General features: G+C 42.8%; 1 pseudogene; it reads left to right on the forward strand.

Moving 5' to 3' along the window:
- Positions 1 to 4841, forward strand: part of LOC149154528 (elongation factor G, chloroplastic pseudogene) — a 112942-nt pseudogene extending 108101 nt beyond the window's left edge.
- The last annotated feature ends 21726 nt before the right edge of the window (positions 4842 to 26567 follow it).

A 26567-nucleotide genomic window follows, 5' to 3' on the forward strand; every position in this document is an offset into this window, starting at 1 on the left:
TTTTGAACTTGCAATTGTTTTGAGTGTTCAACCATTATCATCTCATACTCCACCTACTTTCAATTCAGGGTCATCTGCTGGTCTTACCTGGAATCTCTGGATAATCATGTTCAAACTCCAGAGAACTCTTCTACCACTGACGATCAGCCTGGACTGGTTATCTATCCTCTGAACCCTCTCTTTGATGTTTTTGAGATATCACCATAGCACCCTTACAGTCTGTACGATCAACCGGGTGTTCCTTTGGAACTATCCCCTAGTACATGTTTAGTTGTCCGTCATTGTTTGTTTCCAAACATGGAACCCGAGGGCGATGCTCCAGTCACTTCTCCAGATGAGTCTAAAGACTCAACTCCACACACTGTTGAGGGGGAAGAATTGCAGTCGCAATTCCCTCCCGAGGGTTTCTCTTATTCAGAAGGTATTCCCGTGAGCTTGCCACCTGGCTATGTGTCTTTAGGGCACTTAGTTTTGGGCACACCGAGTGCCTCATCACTCTACCATAACTCTATTTGGGCATCAGGCGTCAGACTTACGTCAGGTCCATTCGTCACGAACACAACCTCCGAGCCATTTGTTACTTCAATCCCGGTTCAACCCACCATCCCGAACACCCTCGTACCATCAATCCTAGTTACGCAGCAGTCGCAACCGACGATTTCAAAGATTGTCTCGGCCAGTTCCTTTGTCTCGTTAGTCAATGGTCAGATTCTGCCACTGCCTGGGGGGTAGAATCTGAATGTCTCTATGGTGTCAGGTGCCACTAATGTGAGCGGCTCACAAGCTCACATGCTTGGTATAAACCATCCCTCTTCTGGTATTATTTACAACCCTACTGACCCTACTGGATCAAGCAATGTCCAGTACCAACAGGTTCAGAATCCTAGTGGTCTGTCTGGATCAAACAATGTTCAGTATCAGCAACCTTATGGGGCTCAGGTCCAATACCAAAATCCTTATATTCCATACAGTTCTCAAGGATTGGTTAATCAACCTTACACCATCCTGTCTGGGCAGTACATCCAGCCTGGCTACGGCCAGATTTAGTTCGGTAATTTCGTGGGCACTATTTAAGTACCCTTGCAACAGCAAGGGTAGCTTTTGTAACAACCAAGGCAACCTTTGTTACTGCAAGGGAAACCTTTTTTGTAGCAAGGGCTTTCCGCGCAACAACAAGGGAAGATTATCTTGCAAAAAGGTCACCTACAACAACCACAAGGTCAGTGCTTCCAACAGTTGTAGCAAATTGCGCAGCAGCAGATGTAATATGCTCTACATACCTCTCAACCCATACCCTCGCAAGGCTAACCTCTGCAAACCCAGGGACAAATTTTGCAACCGCAAGGTCAGAAAAACCAACCTGAGCAGCAACAACCATTGTATACCTATCAACAAGGGCGACCCTTGCAGGGACAGGTTCAAGGTCAAGTCCCACAGTAGCAGGTGTAAAATCCTCTTGTCCAAGGCCAATAGGTTCAAAATCCTACCAGTCAAGGGCACTAGGTACAAAACCCCTACATCTAAGGGAAACAAGTGTATCAACCTTATGCCCAAGGACTGCAGGTCCAGAACCCTCTTGTTCAGGGACAACAGGCCTAACAGCCCTATGTTCCAAGACAATAGGTCCCACACCCATATGTCCAAGGTCAACAGGCTCAGTAGCCTTTTAACCCATACGTTGCCTATCAGCAACCTGTGCATGGACAGTTTCAATGTATTCAAGGTCTGAATCTTTCCTTTGGTCAAGGTAATCCACAATGGGGGCAGCCTCAGATGCCATATGGCCAAAATCCCCCACTGTGGGGTCAAAATCCTTACCAGTAGGGATGGGCTCCTCCTTATGGGCCCATCTATCGACCTCCCATGTCTTTTAACACTCAATTACCTTTCTTGGCTACACTTGAATTGTCGGATGTATCACATCTCACGAATGATCTGATTCTTCATTCGTCGTACTGGCCTCCAGTGCCATCCAAGATACCAAGTGATTTCCCCAAGTTCGATGGGAAAGCTAAAGAAGATCCTTAGGCCCATATGATGACATATCACCTCTGGTGCTCATCGAACTCATACGTGTACGATTCCATTCGTCTTCGTCTTTTCCAATGAACCTATTAGACTCAGTCTTGTCAGTCCTCTGTCAGAGTCAAATTCACCAAGGTTCATTTCTCGTCATTTGCAGTCATCAAATGCCATTTTAGTCAACAAAGAGTCATTTAAGCTCCTAGGTCTAGGGTTAGTTGATTTGGTCTTCAAACATGTCCAACAATGCCAGCAGGGAGGTTCCTAATAAGTTTTCACTTCACAATTTTCATCACCAATAAAGCTGAGAATGTTTCTTCTTCAAAACCCTGTTTTGAAGAAGAAATCGTTAAAATTGTTTGTTGTAATAAATATGTAAATTTTCAGTTCTACAGCTCTTCATGCGCAGCCTCAACCCTCATTTTGCAATGTGGATTACACTCTTCAGGAAGCTTCATCAAATAATGTTGGATAATCCAAGCAGGAGCATAAAATTGCAAGTCATTTCTACAATGAATTTAATTGTAAGGAAGAGTCATCCAGGCATAGAACGAGAACAATTTGGTCAAATATTATTTTACAGAAGCTTGTCTGAAATTTTACGGAAGAAAGTTGGTGCAAATGTACAGTTGCAGGCAGTTCACATTTTGTTCCTCCTCTTAAATTGTCCAACGTTGTTTAAGCTCTTCTGTGGCTGCAAAGAAGATATTCAAATGCATTTCAACAATAGCAATATCAGCATGGGAATTTCAGGGATGGAAGGCACATGTGAAATGGTTTTGCAGGCTCTAGTCACCTTGCCAAACTTCATGCTAAACATCCCTGCAAGCAGACAAAGAGTCTCATCATTAAAAAAAAAAAAAATCAAAAATGAAAAAATTGTAAAACAGAGTTTGTATCAAAGTTGTCAAAGTGCCAAGTTCTGCAACGTAAACAATGGGTTTTGAAGAAGCAAAGATTAAACCATGTCTATATAAGATATTTCTTAAAGCCATTCATTCATTTGCACTCAATGAGATATCAAAAGCTTAAAAGAGAAGTCGAGTGTGAAGATCGGAAGAACAAAGCTGTGATATTAAAGCCATGACTGTGTGAAGATGGCGCGCGGCGCACACAACAGGTGGTGTTGCGCATTGAGGGAGTGCAGCGCACTTGGCGCTTTTACATAGTGCAAATATACACTAGCGTGGCGCACTCACCAGGCGCGGCGCACTAGGATTGGCACGCGGTGCATAAGCCTGTAACGTGAATTTTCTGCCAAATCTTCTCCGAGTTGGATTTTGCTTTCTATCTGTCTATTTGACAGTGTTTCTGGTGTTGAGCCGCAGTCAGAGACTGTATGGAGACAAGCAGATAGGTATGGTGTTCCCAGAATTTGTTTTGTTAACAAAATGGATCGACTTGGAGCAAACTTTTTCAGGACAAGGGACATGATAGTAATAAACCTAGGGGCAAAACCTCTTGTTCTGCAAATTCCCATTGGGGCGGAGGAACATTTTCAGGGACTTATTGATTTGGTGAAAATGAAGGCTGTGTTGTGGTCTGGAGAGGAATTGGGTGCGAAGTTTAGCTATGAGGATATTCCAGCAGACCTTCTAGATTTAGCCACAGAATATAGGAATCAAATGATTGAAACCATAGTAGAACTTGATGATGATGCGATGGAGAAATATCTCGAGGGAGAGGAACCCGACGAGAAAACAATCAAGAGATTGATCAGAAAGGGCACCATATCTATCAGTTTTGTTCCTGTTCTTTGTGGCTCAGCATTTAAGAACAAGGGTGTGCAGCCTTTATTGGATGCTGTTGTGGATTATTTGCCTTCCCCTGTTGACTTGCCACCAATGAAGGGAACAGATGTTGATGATCCAGAAGTAACCCTAGAAAGGCGTGCTAGTGATGATGAACCATTTGCCGGACTTGCTTTTAAAATTATGACAGATCCCTTTGTAGGATCTCTTACATTTGTCCGAGTTTACTCTGGCGTCCTCACAGCTGGATCATATGTACTTAATTCCAACAAAGGGAAGAAAGAAAGAATTGGACGTTTATTACGAATGCATGCAATTAGTCGAGATGATGTCAAGATTGTTGTGACAGGGGATATAGTAGCACTTGCTGGTTTGAAGGATACAATAACAGGAGAGACTCTTTGTGATCCTGATAAGCCAGTTGTGCTGGAGAGAATGGACTTTCCTGAACCTGTTATTAAAGTCGCAATTGAACTGAAAACAAAAGCTGATGTGGACAAGATGTCTATGGGTCTTGTCAAGCTTGCTCAGGAAGATCCTTCTTTTCACTTCTCAAGAGATGAAGAGAGCAATCAAACTGTTATTGAAGGTATGGGGGAGTTGCATCTTGAAATCATTGTTGACCGTTTGAAGAGAGAATTCAAGGTCGAGGCTAATGTCGGTGCTCCTCAAGTAAACTACAGAGAAAGCATCTCAAAGATTGCAGAGATCAAGAATGTGGCTATGTCTGAAATCGAGATCATTTTTGTCGAGATAGATGGTGTAAAGGTGTCTGAAACCATTACTTCGGTGCGAAATTATTCTGCTCAAGAGGTTCCAATCCACTCCGGTGCTACATCAAATGTTGTTTTTACTTTGATTGAGGGAAGTGAGTCTACCCTTCCTCCTATAATCAACGCTTTCGAGTATTACCAGCGACTTCAATCAGACTACCCAACATATTCTCAAGATATTGACGCTCTTAACGCTATCAAAAGTAGAGTCGACATAAAAGATTGGATTTCTGCTGACCCTTGCTATTTGATACTGTGGAATGGAATTCGCTGTGATAAAACTCTGGGGAAATAAGAATTTCTGAAATAGATTTGTCGGGAAGGGATCTAACAGGATCGGTGCCTAGCGATTTTGCAAACTTGACTCGATTAGTTAATCTGTCTCTCGACCATAATCTCTTCACGGGACCAATGCCAAATTTGGCCAATCTATCCAATTTGGAGCGACTATATTTACAAAACAGTAAACTGAAAGATACTTTCCAGAACCTCATCTTCTGGACGTTATCTTAACGCAGGATTACATTGAAAAGCACCGATGTTACATGCAAGATGTCATCATACTAGCAAATGACAGTGATGTAATTGCCGAATGATGAATGTAAAACGATTCATCTGCGTATTCATGATCCAAATTGAATGAAAGTGGCGTTATGTCTTAGGTGGCAGTCATTGCATACTTTGGCATTCGATCTAAAGAACATATGTGGTGGATTTGACCCAGATTTTAGCATTAAAATATTGGAGACCTTTTCCCTCCTGCAAAGTGGCAAATGCATCTCCAGAAATTTGAGGGCGGTTGTGCAGGTATGTGCCAAGCGGCATTCAAGAAAGAGAATTTTTAGGCCTAAAATCAGCAACTACACGATTCTAGGCTCAAATTTTAGCAGAGAAATAGGATTCGATTTCCTATTTTTGGACTTTAGTTATGATTCAAAGGGTCTACAGTTACAGTGTACACCTTTCCAGCTGGTCATCAGAGATTTCAATTGGAATAATGTAATGTTGTTCTGTCGCCATCATAGATAGACAGCTCTTTTCCTATCTTCTTCGATTGGTGTTCCAGCTCCCTATTTTTTATCGATTTGTTTTCCCACAAATGAAGTTTATTTATTGTATGACAAATCATTTGTGGAGGGTTCTGAGTTCTGGCAAACAGTGGGAGAGCTGTGAAGGAAAACTTCACTGTACAGTTTTTGACAGGGATTTAATGAAAAGATACAGCTCTGACTCCTGAGATTCTTGTGGTGTGAATTTAGCATTTGTCTTTTCCTTTGTTTCATATGTTGCTTGTTATGTTTCCATTTCATTTCATAATCATTTCTAAATGAATACTTTTAAGTGAGAAAGGCAGAATCCAGTTTGCTGCTCTGCCTTGGGAAGGTATTCATATTTTGTGTTTTCTTTTGTTTGATAAGGATTCATCTATTGCCCTTATCAACCTCTCAGCATTCTTTTCATTCCATATAATTTCAAAATTGAATGCTAAATTTATTGCCTATCTTGCCTCCTGAGATAATCTATGTCTCGGATTTAATCTCCCTACTCATGCTATTCTCGATCCCACGATGCCCAGAAAACCCAGCCATTTATCAAATTACCCCTTTCCTATCCATTTACTAGCCTAAAATCATTTCCCATTTTTAGTCATCTCACACCCGATTGCTCATTTTATCGATATTGACTGGAGAGAGCCCTCTCCTGTCCTCGTAGGGATAGCTACGAGGCTAAGCTTGGTTTGATGTTGCCTCGAGTTTTTCCTTTTTCAGCCTAAGGCAGATTCGAGCACTAACAGAACCCTTATAGGTGCCGCAGCAAAATGGTACATCGAGCTAGCTCAAAGTACTTTTCATGACTTCAATTCGTTAGCCATAGCATTTCTCACGCATTTTTAGCTGTCAGTTCATTATGAAATGGACACCTATCTGCTCACATCGCTTAAGCAAGACACTGCGACACACATCTTTGATCATATCCATGAATGGAGACATAGACATCGATTGATCAAGTTTGAAATAGCTTATCAGATGCTCAATGAATGATTTACCAAATCGTTCGTAGTCCCAATTGCTCGTGATATAGCCATGGGTGGATGCTTCACTAAAGAGAAAGCCATCACTCGTGCCCAGTACTTGGACCTGGTCTACTCTCAGTCTAGCACCTTATACAAATTATTACCTAATGCTCCATGGCCATCATCCGATCCCATGACATTGAAGTCACTTGATGTCCCTCCCGTTGATGGAGTTATTGGTTCAGTATCCCAGGACCCTGTCAAAACTTCTTCCAAACAGAAATCGGTCTCGAATACTGCTCCCAATAGTTCATCTCAAAACCCTCTAGGCCCTAGTAAAACCTAAAAGGTCCATGTTGTCCATTATACTGTAGCGGACAAATCCTCGAAAGGAAAAAAGAAAGGCAAAGGCAAGGCTAAAACCGATGCCCCGAAATAGGGTCCTCCCAAATTGTCTATCGGCGAATCATCGCAATGGAAACCTAAGTATCCTTGCCTCATTTGCGAGGAGGATCACTATACTAAGGATTTTCCACGACGATCCGAAGTTAATCGATTGCTCAAGGGGACTTTTGTTGTCCTAAAAGAGCCTTTCCATCTTAGCAAACTCAAATGGTAGACCAACCCTGATCTTCTTCTTATGGATCTCAATATCTTCATGATGAGCACGCCCATTAATGTGGCTACCTGATTGAAGGATTATCAAACTCCATCTCCCACAGTAGGGAGAGAAAAAGAAGTTCCACCTTCTTCTTCTACCCCGAGTTCTGGCCCTGTGCAAATCAAGTGCCCTAAACCTAATTCCACTCCACGGCCACCCTCTTGAGGTGTGCCAAGGAAATCATCGTACAATCCCAATGCCTGAGCCGCTCATCATTACAATATTGTTGAAGATTTGGCTCCGGCATCGTCAGCCATGTCCACTCTTGAGGTACTCCAAAGCTGCCCATCACAGTGGAAATATTTGTTGTCAGCTATCGGGGGCATCATCCAACTGATTCTAATTTGATCTGTTTTGATCTAGAGAACCATGTTCCGAGACTTCCTCATTATATTGCCTTTCTTATTCAGGTAATCATTAATGAAAAGACCATCTAGCACACTGTCACCGATGAAGGCGCTTCTACCTCATCATGTCAACTGCATGCTGGAAGGCTATTGGTTCCCCTGCATTGAATTAGTCTCCGAACAGATTGGAAGCTTTCTATGGGCATGATTTGTGCCCCTCCAGTGTTTTACCCAACCTTTCCATCACCCTCGAAGGCAAGACAGTTCAAGTCAAAGTAGAGATTGTTTACACCAATCTCAATTATAATCTTTTGTTCGGCTAAAGTTAGACTCATGCAATGCATGCTGTGGCCTCCTCTTTGTTTTTTGTGATCCATTTTCCCCATCAAGGGAGGATTTTCACCATTTATCAACTATCTTTCTTTGCCTCTTCCTCATCTAATGGCAATTTTTTGTATGTCAAGCACTCTGGTCCTCCCTTTGAGAGTGTGCGGGCAGGTCTCTCCAAAGATTGTGCCTCAATGGGGATTTTTCCACTCCCACCTCCTCATGTTTCCTTCGTCAACATGATCTCGGTCAAATCTGATCCCTGGGTCATACTTGTACCAGATCTAGTTGATGCTTGGGGTGACATCATGCTGCTTAGTCCTGCCGAAGTCAATTACGTGGAAATTGTTTCGGCTGCGAACTCTGCATCCTTTGATTCTCATATCTCGAAGACCTCTCTCGATATGTATTCTCAATCCCCCTGGCTTGGCACTTTGGAATCATCTGATCCCTTAGCCGAGACCTTCCTCACCGATGAAGGTATCATGGAAATCATGTCTCTCAAGGAACCGCCATGGATCGATACCCATCATCGCTCCTTGTTCCTGCCTCACCCAACGGTCATGTCTACCTCTTTCGAAGAGTCCTCTTCTCCATTTCCACCACCAACTATTACTCATGAAGTATGGTCGGAAGGAAATTTGGATAATATTACCCAAACGATGCCAACTGACATTTCTCTCAAACTTGATGTCATTGAACACGTTCATATCGGGGTATCTTGTTCTCCAGATGAGATCAAGACATATACTTGTCCCTTTCAGGAATTCCATGATGTGTTTGCATGGTCTTACACAGAAATGCCTGGGATTGATCCCAGCATAGTGATGCATGAAATACCAACATATCTGGATGTGAAACCCGTCCGCCAACGGCTTCGTCTGGTACACCCTAGAAAGGCCACTCCTATTAAGGGTGAATTCGAAAAGCTTCTCAAAGCTGGATTCATTTATCCCATTCCCCTTATAGACTGGGTGTCCAACATTGTCCTGGTGAATAAAAAACAAGGCACGATCCGCGTTTTCGTGGATTATCGAGATCTTAATCATGCCTGTCCTAAAGACAACTATCCTACTCCCTTCATTGATCAAATCATTGATGAATGTGTCGGGAGTAAGATCTTTTCCTTTATGGATGATTTTTCTAGTTACAACTAGATCAATATCGCACCGGCTAACCAAGAGAAGACAGCCTTTATCTGCCCATGGGGTACATTCGCATATAAGAAGTTCCCTTTCGGCCTAAAATATGTTGGGGCCACATTTCAGCGGGCAATGTCCTATGTATTTCATGACATTTGCAACATTTTCTAGACTTACTTGGATGACCTTCCTTCCCATTCTTGTAAGCGACAAGATCACCCAAACCACCTTCGGCAGATTTTTCTATGCTGAAGGCACTATAACATCCAGATAATCCACACAAATGTTTTTTCTACATAGAATCAGGATGACTCCTTGGCTTCATCATTTCCATGGACAGGATTCGCCTAGACCCACTAAAAGTTGAGGCCATTGTAAACTTACCCCCTCCATCTTCACTACACCAACTCCAAAGCCTCCAAGGAAAGGCCAATTTTCTTCGTTGTTTTATACCCAACTATGTTGGGCTAGCTATGGGATTTACTCGGTTGCTCAAACAAGGAACACCCTTTACATGGGACGAGATAGCCCAAAAATCTTTCGATGATCTTAAGGTTGTCCTCATAAATGCTCCTCTGTTGCATCCACCAGATTATTATCGAGATTACTTCCTTTACCTAGCCACAGCCCCTAGCACCATAGCTATGGTGTTGGTTCAAGATGACGATGAAGGCACTGAACACGTCATCTACTACCTAAGTTGGAATCTCCTCGACACTGAAATGCATTATGCACATGTCGAGAAGTTGGCTTTGGCCACCGTCTAGGCTGTTCAACATTTTCGACATTATATTCTCTTATGAATGACTACAGTGATTTCTGAATGCAACCCTATGACCTACATCCTAACTCATCAATTGTTGGGGGGCAAGTATTCTAAATGGATCATTATCCTGCAAGAATTTGATTTGGTCTTCACTACAGCCAAATCTAAGAAGTTACTTGTTTTTGCAGAATTGATCTGTTCCCTTCCCTCCAAATCTCTCCCTACTGGTACAGATGAACAACTCCCAGATGAGACCCTTTTTCTTATTAGTGCCCTTGATCCATGGTACAGTGATATCATTGTGTAACTCTAAACCTCCACATTTCGGTCCATGTTGAGCAAAGATGATCGTCGAAGGATTCGGCATCATTCTCAACCCTACCACATTATTGGTGATACTTTATACGGTGTCAGTGTTGATTCTGTTCTTCGTCGATGCCTCACGATTGAGGAAGATGAAAGAGTTATCAATGATTTCCACTCCAGGGCATGTGGTGGTCATATGTTGATCTAGATTTAAACAAGAATGCAACAAATTACAGAGATAACCATAAACACAAATATGCAGCAGAAATAATACTTCATTTCATTAATGTAAAATACTGAGATATGCTTACAAACAGAAAATGGAAATAAACAGCTAGGACGATGGTAGCTTATCTCTGAGAAGAGATGTGGTGGCTACTGTTAGGTCTGCTACAAATTTCGACATTTGAGGGTCAAAGACAGCTTGGCCGTGTTGTTTTATGCTAAAATGGAGCTCACAACAGTCTGTTTCCTTCTTCTCCTTCAGCTTCCTCGCATTCTATTAGCCCTCTGTATCTATTTTTTCTCCTAAAACCTCTTCATTCCCTACTTTCCCTGTTCTCCTTTGAAACTCTGCGTAATCTCGTGTTTCCTCTGAGCCTCGAGCACTAAGCTTTACCCACCATATGACCCAACCATGTGACTCGATGCTTTCATAATCCTCCGCCTTAATCCCCACTGTCGATCGTCCTGATCCAATGGTCCCCACCACCACAGTCCTGTCTTCCCGCGCGCTAAACCCTGTTCATTTCCCCACCGTCGATCGCATTCACTGTAAGATCTGATGGTGATCGCGCCTCCCGTTCCCTAACTTGCACGCTTGATAACCCATGGGGAAATCGGTTTCCCTGCCATCACATCCGCCACTCATCGCAATTTTATTGCATCGCACCCCCGCCTACGGAAACCACCGTAGCTCCATAGGCGGTGCGGGGAATACTGCCCATCAATGAAACCACTGTTCACCCGCTTGTTATCGTTCGTGCTATTCCTCCACCTGATAACCATCGGATCTGCTCGACTGCAATCCGACGGCCCACGTTCGCCCATCCACGTTACCTCTCGATACTCCTCATCAAACGATCTCTGCCATTGATCTGTGTGATCCGATGGTTGAGCTTCATTCCTCCGATCAGTCTGTCCCTGCCATACTCTCTGTACTACCCTTGGCTATTCTTTAATCCTCAACAATTGTATTTAAGGAAGGGGATGGCCGAGAAGAAAAAGGACGGCCTCGAGCAATCAAAGGCATTTACCAGTTATGGAGTTTCACTCATACAACACTCCACCTACCCGAGAAGGACTACAGAACATCAGAGAAAGTCGAATTCATGCGCAGACACAGTTAGATCGTAGCAGAGACTCCATCAGAGAGTTAAGGTGGTTGGTGGTCCATTATGACCCCTCCACGCATAGCACAGCAGAATATCTTTGTAAACAAACTCTATATATACCCAGAAAATAGATGTAATCAAGGTGGATGGATATTGTTTTGATGTAAAGTTCAACTTCTGGAGACTGTAACTACTGTGATACCTGCAATGTCTGGTCTTCATTTTCAGCTAATGTAAGCTTATTTTGTTGTTAATTTCTCACTTTCCACTTCTCCTTTGTTCCAGGTTGTGCCTATTATGCATTTTTCATGTGCTCTTGATATTTAGCATTAGAGGGGCTATCATCCCACCTATGTGTTAGAATCTACTATGTAATATTGAAGGTGTATGCAGGTTTCTGTTTTCTTGGTGCCAAATAGTTGTCATCCTGTCTGTGCATTAGGAAATAGATTTACAGACCTTTCTACTTGTTGCAGTCGGCCATCACATGGTCTTGTGCATCTGCTGGTGTGGTCAGTATTCTCCATGTTCACCTATTCCTTAAACTGTGAGTAATTGGTGGTCTAAAGCCTTGTAGTCTGGGTGTGTTCACCCATGTCTGGGGTTAAGCATAGTAGAAGTGGTTATCTGGCTTGAATATGCATCATTTCTTCTGTTCATCCACCATTTTCCAACATTTTTGTTGAGTTTGTAATGTTCTCGAGCATCTCTGAGATACAACCTAGGATAGTTTCTTGGGGTGATAACATTAATTGGCGTCGTTGCCGGGGAGAGGAGATTGAAGCTCAGCTTCCCCAGGAGAACGACATAGTTCCATATTTTGATGATAGAGAAGGTCTAGGCACATTTCTGGTTGTAATCATCTATCTGGCGACTCCACTGGAGGAAGACCAAAATTTGGCGACTCCACATTGAAGTTCTGGCTCAGTTTGTAAGACATACTCGAAGAAATCCTCAGAAATCACCCGTTGAACCAGTGTCTGATCTTGAGAAGATCGTTAAGCAGAATAAATCATCGTAGAAAGGAGCATCAGGACCAGGTAAGCCTTAGAAATCCTATGTATCTCTGCTAGTGAAACTCACCTTCAGAGATTCATAAATCTCCTTGTTCATTCATTTCCCTTTCGGATCTCAGTCCAAAGAAGCATCCATGTTGTCCATCATATTCCTCTGTCTCTGTCATTCTTTTCATTGATTCATACCACTCAGTCTACCAGTATCCTTCCACTTACCTCAGTCATGGCAGGCCAACAAGCTCTCACAAAGATAGAAAGAATAGTTGCTGCTAGGTATGGACCCCTGGTCTTGCCTATCCCTTTGAATGCCATGCCTGCAGGAGATTATCAAGAATATATGCCTAAGTTTACTGGTACAGGAGGAGTAACAGCTGAAGAGAACCTTGAATCTTTTTATAGCTATGTTGATAACCTGGATATCAATGAAGAAGATGTGTGGATGAGGGTTTTTGTCCAAAGCCTAGATGGGAAGGCTAGAAAATGGTTCAGAAATTTACCCCCTAGGTCTATTGCAGACATTGTGGCCCTAGATGATGTGTTATTAAAGCACTGGGGGGATAAGAAAGATATGCTCTTTTATTATACCGACTTTGGGAACTTGCAGAGAGAATATGGTGAGTTGTTGTCTGATTTCAACATCAGATTCAACCATATGTACAGCAGAATACCACCTGAAGTGAAACCCACCCCTACTTCTGCTATGCTCACTTATGCCAATGCCTTCAATTCTTAGTTCTGCCTGCTGTTGAGAGAAAGAAGGTGTGCTTCCTTGGCTGATATGCAAGATGCAGCCTTTGAAGTAGAATCGAACATCATTGCTGCAGAGAGACTCAAAGATGATGCTGAAAGGAGAAGACAGGGGGGTGAATCCTCATCATCCTCAGATCCTGAGATCGATAAATTGACCAAGATGATAGAGCTATTAGCCTTTGAAGTTTCCAAACTAAAGGCTTAGCAGTATTCTGAGGAGACAGGAGCTCATTGTTCCTTTTCTTTTCCAACTCCAAATCCATATAGAGGAGCAAGTGAGCATTTGTAGATTTTTCAAAGAAATAAAGTTACAAATGAAGATAAAAAGGTGAAGACCCTTTTACAAAATATAGTCATGGAAGAAGAGCAATATGAAGAAGAGGAGGAGGAGGTCCATGGTTTTGAAGACAAGGGTTGTGCTCCTTTCTTAACTAGAGCTGCCTATGAAGATGCATTATCTAGAGGCACTGCTTGTCAGTTTGTTGTGCCTGCAGAACAACAAGCTTATCAGCAGCAGCAACCAGCAAAAGGTCCCACCATCCTCGAAGAGCCCAAAGCCAGCTCAGCTTTTAATGACTATGCAAATCTGCAAATTAGCCAACCTGCTATTATTCCCAGCACAGTGATCAATAAGGGAGAGGAAAGCTCCCCATCATCTTTTGTCCCTCTGCCTCCTCAAAAGAAAATCCCTCAAAGTTGCCCCTTGAACTCTGAGGCAGGCCATAATTCAATGCTCAGGGCTGATACTGATCATCTTAGTCTTGATATTTTGACGCCTACCCATGTGGCCTCCACACAGACTAAAAAGGCAGCTTATCAGATGACAGAGGAAGAGGGTGCACAGTTTTGGGACTCCTACTTGGATGTGGACTGTTTTAAGAAAAATGAAGGAGCAGATAATGTCTCTGTGTCCCCTGCACAAGAATACATTGGTTCACCATTCATACTAATCGTGCAGGCCATGGATGACATAGATAAGTACACAGCAACCATGGTTATTCAGCAGGTGTACAGAGGCTCCCATAAGGAACTTCCGAGGAAAATACACAGAAAGGGGATGAAATTTGATCCATATCTACCTATTAAGCTCAAATGTCCTAAAATTTTTGAGGTAGATGATCAAATAAATCCAGTTTTGCAGCTCTATGATGAACCGGCCGAGAGGAGGAGAAACAATTTTGATGGCCCATCAGTTGGCCAGTTTTTGAATATTTATGTTGTTTAAGGTCCTCAGGCCTTAATGATTGTAAGCAGTTTCTTTTTCAGGTTTTAGTGTAGACTTGGTTTGACTCCATGCCCAATGGATACTAGGCAATGTTTTTAAGCTGGGTTTTGTATGAAGGCATTGGTCTGTAGTTCTTGAGACCTCACAGGGAGGATCTCATCCCCAGAAGGAGCCAGTGTTAGCTCTGCTACAAATTTTGACATTTGAGGGTCAAAGACAGCTTGGCCATGTTGTTTTATGCTAAAAGGGAGCTCACAACAGTCTGTTTCCTTCTTCTCCTTTAGCTTCCTCATATTCTCTTAGCCCCCTATATCTTTGTTTTTCTCTTAAAACCTTTTCATTCCCTGCTTTCCCTGTTCTCCTTTGAAACTCTGCGTAATCCCGTGTTTCCTCTAAGCCCCGAGCACTAAGATTTACCCACCATATGACCCAACCATGTGACTCGGCGCTTTCATAACCCTCCACCTTAATCCCCACCATTGATCATCCTAATACAACGGTCCCCGCCACCACAGTCCTGTCTTCCCGTGCGCTAAACCCTGTTCATTTCCCCACTGTCGATCACATTCACTGTAAGATCTGACGGTGATCGTGCCTCCCGCTCCCATAAGTTGCACGCTTGATAACCCGCGGGGAAAGCGGTTTCCCCGCCGTCACATCTGCCACGCGTCGCAATTTTATTGCATTGCGCCCCCGCATACGGAAACCACCGTAGCTCCATAGGTGGTGTGGGGAATACTGCCCGCCAATGAAACCATTGTTCACCCGCTCGTTATCGTTTGCGCTATTCCTCCACCCGATAGTTTTCAGATCTGCCTGACTGTGATCCGACGGCCCACGTTTGCCCATCCACGTTACCTCCCGATACTCGTCATCAAACAATCTCCGTCGTTGATCTGTGTGATCCGACGGCTGAGCTTCATTCCTCCGTTCAGTCTATCCCCGCCATACTGTCTATACTACCCTCGGTTGTTCTTTAATCCTCAACAACTGTATTTAAGGAAGGGGATGGCCGAGAAGAAAAAGGACGGCCTCGAGCAGTCAAAGGCATTTACCAGTTATGGAGTTTCACTCATACAACACTCCACCTACCCGAGAAGGACTGCAGAACATCAGAGAAAGTCGAATTCATGCACAGACACAGTCAGATCATAGCAGAGACTCCATCAGAGAGTTAAGGTGGTTGGTGGTCCATTATGACCCCTCCACACATAGCACAGCAGAATATCTTTGTAAAAAAACTCTATATATACCCAGAAAACAGATGTAATCAAGGTTGATGGATATTGTTTTGATGTAAAGTTCAACTTCTGGAGACTGTAACTACTGTGATACCTGCAGCATCTGGTCTTCATTTTCAGCTAATGCAAGCTTCTTTTGCTGTTAATTGCTCACTTTCCACTTCTCCTTTGTTCCAGGTTGTGCCTGTTATGCATTTTTCATGTGCTCTTGATATTTAGCATTAGAGGGGTTGTCATCCCACGTCTGTGTTAGAATCTAGTATGTAATATTGAAGGTGTATGTAGGTTTCTGTTTTCTTGGTGCCAGACAGTTGCCATCCTATCTGTGCATTAGGAAATAGATTTACAGACCTTTCTACTGGTTGCAGCGTCCATCACATGGTCTTGTGCATCTGCTGGTGTGGTCAGTATTCTCCATGTTCACATGTTCCTTAAACTGTGAGTAATTGGTGGTCTAAAGCCTTGTAGTCTGGGGGTGTTCACCCATGTCTAGGGTTAAGCATAGTAGAAGTGGTTATCTGGCTTGAATATGCATCATCACTTCTGTTCATCCACCATTTTCAAACATTTTTTTTGAGTTTGTAATGTTCCCAAGCATCTCTGAGATACAACCTAGGAGATTTTCTTGGGGTGATAACAGCTACATGCCTCTGAACTGTTTTAAACTGTGTTACAATGAGGCTTGAAGGCCTATTTATTGTTGAGAAACAATGAAAAACCCTTCACATCCCAAAACCTAACCCTAGAAGATGAAACGCCAAATTGTGGGCCCCGTTTGGGTAAATTGGTACATCAATTTCCCAGGGTCGTAAATTCGGCATACGATCTCCGTTTGACGCGTACAATATCTCGTTAGAAATATCCATCCGAGAACTAAAACTTTGGGAAGGGAACATCTCTCCATGCACCCATGTTGCCCCCATATTTCCCAAAAAACGTCGTTTAGGGCCTCAAAACAGCTCCAGAAGTTCAGAACCCGAAAAACTGCTAAAAATAGTAAATTGTGCTACAAATAAGGAAACTGAAAAGTTGAAAGAGATAGTTGTGGGGGTCCAAATGGGATAGGTGGGTGGCCACCAACATCCACCTGGATCATTCCTCCCCCCTTAGGAAGCAATGGTCCTCATTGCATTGAGTTTCACCCTGAGATGAGGAAGCTTCTGCTAAGCTAGGTCTCTGGTGAGCTGTTCTGCAATCTCTGATGTGTCCAATAATGATGGGAAGCATGGACGGCGACGGTCCACATTGAACACTCGGTGAAAGCAAAGGAATGGACCAATGTTGTGTTCCAAAGCATTATTTCCCACAGCCTTGGCAATGGTGTAAGGACCATGTCAGTGTGGTCGGAGCTTCTGATGGGCTCTTGTAAGGCATTCTTTCAGCAGATGCAACCAAATTTTGTTGCCCACCTGAAGCTTGTGTGGTACTCCTGTGGGTGAGGAGTTGTTCCTGTGTTCTGTCATGATCGTATTCCTTTGCTGCTGCTACTGCCTAGAGGAACACTTCGCGGGGTTCATGGATGTAGCAATGATCTTCCCCTTAATTTGGGAGTGAACCAGACAGAAAATAAATTTCATAGTTTGTGAGATGAGCTTGTTGCCTTTCTTAGCAGTGATCAAAGAGGGGGCGGTAGATGGGGCTACCTCCAGTATCCTGTATAATAAATTACCCAAAGAAATAATGACAGCACGAGGCCTTGACTCATACACAGCATGTCACCTCCACAAGTATGGCTGGCCTAATAGTACATCACAAACATCCAGAGGTGTAACATCACATAATACCTCATCTGTGAAGGGCTTGATGCTGTAGGGAAGGCGGCACTGCTGGTGAAATTTTAGATCTCGTCCTTCATGAAGCCACCCAATACTATATGGCTACGGGTGTGGTGTAGTCGATAGGCCCAACCGCTTCACGACCTCTGTTGAAATGAGATTCTTTTGGCTGCCACTGTCGACAATGAACTGCAGCGGCGAACCCTTCACCCACATCTGTGAGTCGAAAAGACGTTCCCCCTCCTCTGGATCCTCGAGTTCATTCTTCTGGATCTTGGCAATGGCAACAGTGGCATTGGGATCTGCATCAATGATTTTCTTCCCTTTGCCATTCCCTTTATCAGGTTTTGGCTCAGGGTCGAAACATGCATCTGATTCGAAAACCTTCAACTCGGCCACCAGGGACTGCTTGGTCCGACACTCACTTGTGTTATGATTGGGACTCTTGTGGAACTCACACCACTTTCTTGTGTCCTTCTTTGGCTTCGTGGTGTTGTTCTTTTCTTGTGGCTTCGACAGGTTATCTTGGGTCACCCCACCTTGGCTTTGTCCTTTGGGCTTCAGATTTGCAGATCCAAAGTCTCGCTTCTTCTATTTGAACTTTTGCTCGATTTTGACAACGTATCGGTACGCCGTGCCGAGCGAGGAGATGTTCAAGAACTCCATCTCTTCTTGGATGCATTTGTGTAGGCAGCCGCGGTATTTGAGTACCAAATGTAGATCATAATCTTTGATACCCAACTGTGTGTGCAGGGTATGAAAAATGTTTGTGAACTCCGGCACATCTTGGTCTTGTCCCTGCCATAGTGTGGTCCATTTGATGTATTTGTCCTCATAGCTTTTGACAGGGTAGTATTGCTCCTTGACAGCATCCCGGAATGAATCCCAAGTGGGTGCGGCTGAAAATAATGAGCCAATACTTTCATTCTTCTGCTCACAGTAGGTTTCCCACCAGTCCTTGACATGGGGGGCTGCTTTTAGAAGAGCGAAAACAATCTTTTCCCGACTCAAAAATTCATGAACGGAAAAATACCCATCTAGCATATTTAATCATTTATCTACGGCATCTGCGTCTATTTTACCCTCAAAGATGGGGATTTCAAAATTGACTTGTACCTTAAAGGGTGTGGCGTTTCCAAAGTAGTTGCTAGAAGCCAATGCGTCGCCTCTAGGTAGCCGCTGAAGGATTTGCGCAAAGTTATCCATCATCGCGTTCCTTTGCCGCTCGAAGGCTTCTTCAAGCAAGATTTTGATAGGATCTCCTGCCCCCTCATCTTTCTTCTCATCCGCCATGGGAGACCGTTGGGATTTGCAAGGTTGGTCTTGCAAAGGTTCGACCAGTTCAAGCCCTAACTCCTTATATCCCAACCTTGTTGGGGACATGCAAAGAAAAACAGAGAAAAAGCAGACTGCTCTAATACCACTGATCCCGATTTAAACAGGAACGCAAAAAATTATAGAGATAACCATAAACACAAATATGCAGTGGAAATAATACTTCATTTCATTAATGTAAAATACTGAGATATGCTTACAAACAGAAAATGGAAATAAAAAGCTAGGGCGATGGTAGTTTATCTCTGAGAAGAGATGTGGTGGCTACATGCCTCTGAACTGTGTTACAATGAGGCTCAAAGGCTTATTTAGTGTTGAGAAATAATGGAAAACCCTTCAAATCCCAAAACCTAACCCTAGAAGATGAAATGCCAAATTGTGGGCCCCGTTTGGGTAAATTTGTACATAATTTCTCGGGGTCGTAACTTTGGCATACGATCTTCGTTTGACACGTACAATATCTCGTTAGAAAGATATATCCGAGCACTACAAGTTTGGGAAGGGAAACATCAGTCCATGGACCCATGTTGCCTCCAGATTTCCAAAAGAATGTCGTTTAGGGCCTCAAAACGGCTCTGAAAGTTCAGGACCCGAAAAACTGCTAAAAATAGTAAATTGTGCTACAAATAAGGAAACTGAAAAGCTCAAAGAGACAGTTGTGGGGGTCCAAATGGGATAGATGGGTGGCCACCAACATCCACCTAGATCATATGTCTGGTTATGCTACAACTCAAAAAATCCTTCACGCTGGTTATTTCTGGTCGTCCATCTTCAAAGACTGCATTCTTGTTGTTTGCAAGTCTCATGAATGCCAAATCTACCAAAGCAAGATGCACGCCCCACCTGCTCACCTACACCTTGTCATTATCATTGGTCCCTTTGCCAAATGGGGCATCGATTATATGACATGTAACCCTCGTTCCGCCAGGGGGCATGGCTACATTATCGTTGTTGTGGATTACTTCACCAAATGGGCCGAAGTGATGCCTACATATTCGATAGATGGTAAGACGGCAGCTCAATTCCTTTTTAACCATGTTATTTCTAGGTTCGGCATACCCCAAGCCATTGTCACAGATCATGGCTCCCATTTCAGAGATTACATGATGGCAGAACTGACATTTGCATTGGGCTTGCACCACGATGGCTCGACCCCATATTACCCTCAGGCCAACGGCCAAGTTGAAGCCGTGAACAAAGTTTTGGTCACCATGCTTCAGCGTACTATTGGGATGCACAAGTCAAATTGGCATCTCATGCTTTTTTCAACTCTGTGGGCCTATCGAACTTCAACCAAAGACGCCACTGGTTTCACACCATTCCAACTAGTTTATGGTCTGGAAGCAACATTGTCGATCGAATGTAAGATTCCTTCACTTAAGTTAGTTGTTGAAATCCTCCCTGAAACATCACCTCAAGAGGAACGCCTCTTATATTTGGAACGACTGGACGAGACTCACCATCTCGCTGCCTTGGTCATTGAAGCACAAAAGAAACGGGTCAAATCCCATTTTGACCAGTCAGTCTCCCCTCGCGCTTTCTCTGAGGGTGATTTGGTCCTGCTATATGACCAAGCTAATGATAAGCTGGGGGCAGGCAAGTTCAAACCTATGTGGCACAAGCCCTATATTGTAAAATGTGTTTTGCAGAAAGGAGCCTATGAACTTATTGATTATGAAGGAAATCCTCTCGATAAGCCTCGAAATGGGCTTTACCTCAAAAAGTACTATGCTTAGGTCATCTTGCATGGTTACTTATGTACATTAGTGTGTGATTCATTTCTGTACAGTGTGGTTTTGTGTGGAAGTTTTCAAACAACTTTCCTATTTACTATGTTTTTCGTGCTTTGCAGATGTCTGTAGCTCCTCATGTTGGTTTTGCCAATGGTGCTTGTCGAAGTACCCAGAACCTATGCACGGGCTATCTACAACCCTAACAATGAGTTGATTGACCTTCAAGGTATCTTCCTAGGTTGTACAACCAACAACATTGCTGAACACAGTGTGGTCATCGAACTGTTATCAGAAGCCATCGCTCTGGGCATCAGATAATTGGTTTTCAACCTGGATTCACAGCTTTTTGTCCTTCAGCGCGATGGGCAATATTCTGTCAGGAACCCTCAAATATTACGAATGTATCTCCATATCCGTCTGTTGGAAAGACATTTTGATTATATTACATATCATCATATTCCTAGACGCATGAATACATTAACAGATGCATTAGCTAATTACGTGTTGGATAGACATTTGTGAAACATGTAAAAGATAAGACAAACCATTTGTACCATAATAAACAGGAAAATATAACATATATACATATATGATAATGTTTGATACATCAAAACCCCAAAAAATAATATGTATGTCCACAATAACATCGGCGGCTCGCAAGCCTCGTACATTTATGGCACACAGGCCTCAAAAAATATGTAAGTATTGGAACTAGGAACTACTCAGCATGGTGGTCATGATAGCATGAGACAACTCATACTACATGACTCAGTAATTGGCAGAACTGATCTGAGACTCCCACTGTGTGCCTCTGGTACTGTCGAGGCATGTCTCCTATCCGAACATACTCAGGGATACCATGAGTCAACCCCTTGAGATTCCTTGCAATCTCCTCCTCGTTATTGCTCCCTTCCTGATAAGGAGTGACAACATCAATAGGACGAGGATAGCACCTGGCTATCGGGGACATCCCGGTTGGCCGCTCTGGTCCAACATCTACATACATAAGAAAAATTTTATAAGCATGCATATACTAAAAACAATTAAAAAACATCAAAATCAAAATTTGGTTTGGTTTTTTACCTTCATCATCAAATTCCTCCCCATCTGGAAAGGGCATATCCGAGTCTCCACGGAAATCAGTGTCGTTGTACAACTAGTCCTCCATGATGATTTTCTGTCATCGTAACCACGAAAAGAATCTTGGTCGGTAGGACATTTGCTAACCCCCAGTGATCCTGGGCATTAAATGACTCCAGGGGGCCATCTGCACATCGCGTCGTGCAAGAGGATCAACCTCAGTCAACTGATACTGGAATAGTGGCACTCGTTCCAGGAAAAAGGTCACAAGTACTGATCCAAAGCCAAATTGCTTCAGATTTCCCGCCTTTGCCTTGGACAACTGGCACTTAATATTCATCTTCATGGCGTCTACACAGTTGAAGATCATAGGAGTTGTGCAGTCTATAACGTAAAGGAACTTCGAATTATTAGTCTCATGTTCCGCCTGGTATCCCGCCACTTTATTGATGGTCAACAAAAGCACCCTCAGTGTCAAATCCCGTACACTAGAAATCTCAATCTTCCCGCTTTTGGATTTCAAGCCCTCAGGACAATATGCAGCAAGCATGGAAGATATGCTTGCGCCGACCGGATGTGACCCATACAAATTCACTAGCTCACCTCTGCGATACAGCCTAGTGATGAAGTAAATGTTTGAATTTGTCAACTCCAGCTCCTGGTCCCCAATAACAAAAATCTCACGATTGATGTCCCAAAGGCTTATCAAATACCGAAGCAATTCGAGCTGGGCTCACATCCCTGGTGTAAGGAAAAATTTGAGGAGCCCACAAGCCCTCAAAGCCTCTAGGAAATTTGGATCATTCATTGCCTGGGTGTCCACATCTTCATGTTCTCTTTCCTTCCAATCCACCATTTTCAGCGATTTCTCTCCTGCAAAAGCCATTTATTTGAGTCAATCATCAATTTTGGTACATAAAAATCAAATTTTAATGGTCAGTTCTTGAGAAAACTTGTTTTTTCCCTATCCACAATGTTGGTGCTCCTGTTTTAGAAACAGTTGCACTGGTCGGCGCGGATGGCCATGCAAATAACCCTCGACTAGCATGATCCCATGCCCAGAAATCGCACCGACCGAGGGCGAAAAAATTTCTCAAAAACCTCCCTAAAAATCCAAAAAAATGGTTAAAAGCATAAATAAATAGCATGAAAATGGAGCTCATTGCTTCGGCTATTACCTGGAACTGACGGCTCATCAATTGGCCTCCTAGATCTCTTGCAATCTGCTCCGGAAAAACTAGGGCAAAAGTGGGTAAAAGTCTTCACTTCAAAGGTAAAATGGTAAATGGTAAAAATATATTTACTTTTCCCGTATTTATTCATTTTTTCATGAAAATATTAGGTTTTGTAAATTTTTTCATCTATTTTGCCTCAAGGACTTGATAATACGCTTTGCCTTGCTTGTACAACGACAGGTTGTGGACGTTTGACGATGGCGATGAGTCATATTTCAACTCTTTTCTCGACTCATTAAACTCATATGAAAAGATCGCCAAGTATTTTTCCCTTTTTGACTCATTAAAGAGAATAAAAATGGGGGTTCCACTTTCAGCTCTTTTCCAACCCTTTAAAAACGAGAAGATGGTTGACACCTTGTCATTTTGAACTCGTTAGCGGATGCAAAACATCATGCGCCCAGTATAAGTTTACCCCTTTTTCAGGCTAGGAGGCACTATTTACGAAAAAGGTACTCCTTGACTAAAATGGTCAAGCGGTTCTCTCAAGTATTGTTTTCTACCTTTTCGTTCTTGAGAGACACAAATCTACAAAAGGGGACCATGTGGAGTTTTCTTTTACGTGTCCTTTTCAAACTCTCTAAACATGAAAAAGATACCAAGTTACACCTTTGTCGAACTCATTAAACTATTAAATGACATCGGATTCGTCACCATGACGAGCACAATCTTCTCCTTCCTAAGTCTCATTAAACTTACTAGTTCGAATTCGTCCGAAGGATGAACTTACAGTACAAGCACATGCTATCCCCTTCATGCTTGTGATCAAAAATAATTGGGGTACTTGCCAGAAATGGTGGGGGAAAAATTTGGAAATCTATCGAGTCATGTCAGCAGCTCACTCTTGAACATGACACTCTTTGCTTCGTGTCGGGTTGGGACATCCTCCTTTACATCGTTGACCTTCTTGGGTTTGGGCTGTTCATTTTTTCCTTCCATATGATCTTCGCTATGTCGCCATGACCACCGATCCTATGGATCCAAAATCTGCCAAACTTCCAGTTGTGTTGCCGATATGTTCAAGAGTTATCCTTCTACAGTTACACTTACCTTTGTTTCTCTGTATCATCCAAAATCATTTTTCATCCTCTCGTCTCGCGTCGATGATGTGGGATTCATTATGGCCCTCCTTCGACACGGTCATTTTTCGTCGACGTCAACTCATTATCCAGGAAGTTGACCGAGAGACTACCTTCCAATAACTTAGAACTTACATGCCTTAATGGCAAGTTCTTCGCACTTGACGACAAGTTTGCATCATTGGCTTTCAATCGAGTGATTTCACGGATGTTCGACTTTAGTTCCTGTGTTTACATTCCATGAATTGTGTTGATAGTACCTTGAGGGCCATTGTCATTATTGGTGGTTTCTCTCGCGCTTGTTAACAGTTTACATCATTGACTGGTAATCAAGCAACTTTCTAGCATGTTCGACGTCAACACACCTATTCACATTTTAGAATCTGTACTTTGATCAGGTCGTGTTGGAGCCCAAGACCTTGGACTCAGATTACAAAAATTCCAGGTTGCGAAGTGCTGTGACATTGTTATGATAATATGCATGTATCTTTTAGATGGTTGGCTGCGACCAAACCATGAGTTATCATATGTGATTCTTCTCATTATTGGATGACTATGACCATACCTTGGTTTTGTTATGGTCCTCTTTGAGGAATGGTTGCACCCATACCTGGATCCATTTACATGATCATTCTTTGGATGGTTGCGTCCATGCCACGATTCATGTATCATTTGACAGAGATCTTAGTCTATGTATATGTATTTGTACTTGCTTGTAGGTCTTCTGATAGCAGACCGGTTCCCCACACTGATTTATAAAGAATTTCATCCCTCGCTCCAGCTCAACCTTCATGCTTTAGGGGGCATTTGTTACACAGCGTTGTGTCATTGTCCATGTATTCCCCGTTCCTTGATCCTGGAGGACCTCTACAGTGAACCCCGCATGCTTTGCCTTCATGAAGAAATTCCCATTATGTCCCTCTTCATGAGCATATCATTTCCCTTTTGCACCATTTCCCCTTAAATTTCTATTTTGCCCAATTTACAAGACCATCGCTAATAGCCTTTGTCTCCCCCGCGCCGATGTGTAAAGATTAACACTATTCCCTGCACCGATCGGTGAAACTGAGCTATGTTCCAGTCACGTCGGTCCTGTTATGGAAAGTTTTTTAAATTAGAGTTGAAGTTTCCATCTCTAGAAGCTCCATAATTGAAGTCTGGAAAATGGTTTGGCCGGATGGGGTCGAGGATGACAGTTTGGGCTCCTTTCCCATATAATGATGGAACTACCTCAAGGGATAAGTCCTTCTACCATGAGAAGAGGATCCATCTCCCATCCATCTTTTTTATATAAACCTCCCTTCTACCCAAGCACAAGCTAGTTAGAGTGTTGGCTGAGTGTGAGTATACTATTTTAATTTGACAAGCAAGATATTACTAGTTGTAGTCATCTAGTTGTGTGAGGGAGAAGTTTGTTTGGTTTGGAGTGAAGCCTAAAGGGAAGAGTCTTTAAACTATTGTTGTTTGAAGTCATCATGAAGTGTTAGCATAAGTGTGTGGGAACCTGGTCTTTTCAAAGGAAGACTGTGATGTCAAGACAAATGGTTGTAATCTCTCTTTGATATTAATATATGCAACTATCGATTGATTTCCTACATGTTTTGTAATATTACATATTCATGTCTTGATGCTTCTTGACTCATTAAGTAGGTTGAATTGCAATTTGTCTATTATTATGTTTGTGTGTTGTTGTTGTTTACTTGTTTCAGGAGCTTGAAGAAGGAAGCAAGAGATTGTTGGAGTGAGCAAACGAGGACATCATCAAGCAAGATAAGAAACCAAGAGGTATGCCCTCTTGATTGATTCTAACCTAAGGAAATATTCCATAAAATGTATCTGTTGTGGCTAGACCCATTATTGGGCTAGAGGAATTCGTTCATGTTTGCACTTATAATTTTACTTCACCACACCCCAGATCTAGTTTCATTCATCCGGGCTGCAATTTCAGGAAATGTACCAAATCATCGTACAATGGCTTTACATTGATGGTCATTCCGATCATGGGTCTATATCTGTAGACGACTATCTATGTACTTGTAATGAAAGTTTATATGTTGAGTATGGGTATGCCTTCCCTCAGCAATTCATGAGAAGAAGTCAAAATATCATGATATTGTGCATTGTAATCAATGTAACCTCCTTATCACATCGTAAAGCATTTCACTCGACATTACATTTTTGACTTCATGCTTTAAGGGGCAGCTGTTATAGATCCATTTGGGCACATCACTCCCATCATCTAGATCAGTGTTTTAGGGCTCATCAAACCCTAATTTCAGTTGCTACATGCCCTACACAAGTCAACCTTTTGAATGTCTCCTTCCCAAACAGTTTCATGGCCTAAAGACATCCTGAAATGTCCTCTAGAGGGACCAATGCAGGTAGGCCCATGCAATGGTGCACTGCAGTTAAGTCCATGTCAGAGTGATCTGCAAAGCACTTAGGCCCTCTTTAACCTGCGTTGGGTGAGTTTGAGTGAAATTCACATAGGGTTTGGGGAATATTCTTATCTTTTGGATCCTTCTAGAAGATTCCCACACTTATCATCTCCTATGAGCTCAAAAATGGATGATGAATGAGTTAAGATACCTCCTATCCTCTCATCCCTTCCTCCATGGAACTAATTCTAAGTATGGAAGGCCATTCAATACATTC

This window comes from Pinus tabuliformis, chromosome 9, assembly GCF_031772625.1.
Source record: "Pinus tabuliformis cultivar Carrire ecotype Pingquan chromosome 9, CPIR1, whole genome shotgun sequence".
In the NCBI taxonomy this organism is placed as follows: Eukaryota; Viridiplantae; Streptophyta; class Pinopsida; order Pinales; family Pinaceae; genus Pinus; species Pinus tabuliformis.